General features: G+C 30.7%; 1 protein-coding gene across 1 annotated transcript in view; it reads right to left on the reverse strand.

Annotated features, from left to right (window-relative positions):
• Positions 1-139: 139 nt before the first annotated feature.
• LOC119590691 (hematopoietic prostaglandin D synthase-like) overlaps positions 140-420 on the reverse strand; it is a gene marked incomplete in the record, with an annotated part of 4,239 nt that continues 3,958 nt past the window's right edge. Inside the window, 1 exon segment of the mRNA XM_037939377.1 lies at positions 140-420.

The following is a 420-nucleotide window of genomic DNA, read 5'->3' on the forward strand; positions in this document are numbered from 1 at the left end:
GACCAAGTTTGAATAGTGAAAAAAAGGCTTAATGTGCGTAAGTTACCAATTAATCTCTTTTATGTTATAACCGTCGATTAATCGTCAGAAGGTCGTTGATTCTTGATAATTAATCTAAAGAGGAATATAAAAATGTGTATCTTTTATGAAATACTTTATTTCGCATAATAGTCTCCCACTAGAATTCCGTTTTCTTTAGCCCTTTCGGCTGGTAATACGATTTTTTTTCGCAACCAGTATTGCACATCATCATGATTATTTATTAATACATAAATGCGATATAATTATTGATGAGTAGATTAAAGCTGTTTTTTTTATTTAGCGGGCTATTACCTTATACTAAAAAGGTTCACATAATTGCTAACCAACCCGAAACAAAAACCATTAATCTTATAAAACTTGCCAGTCATGTTGATTACG

The sequence above is a fragment of the Penaeus monodon genome, chromosome 27 (assembly GCF_015228065.2).
Source record: "Penaeus monodon isolate SGIC_2016 chromosome 27, NSTDA_Pmon_1, whole genome shotgun sequence".
NCBI lineage: Eukaryota > Metazoa > Arthropoda > Malacostraca > Decapoda > Penaeidae > Penaeus > Penaeus monodon.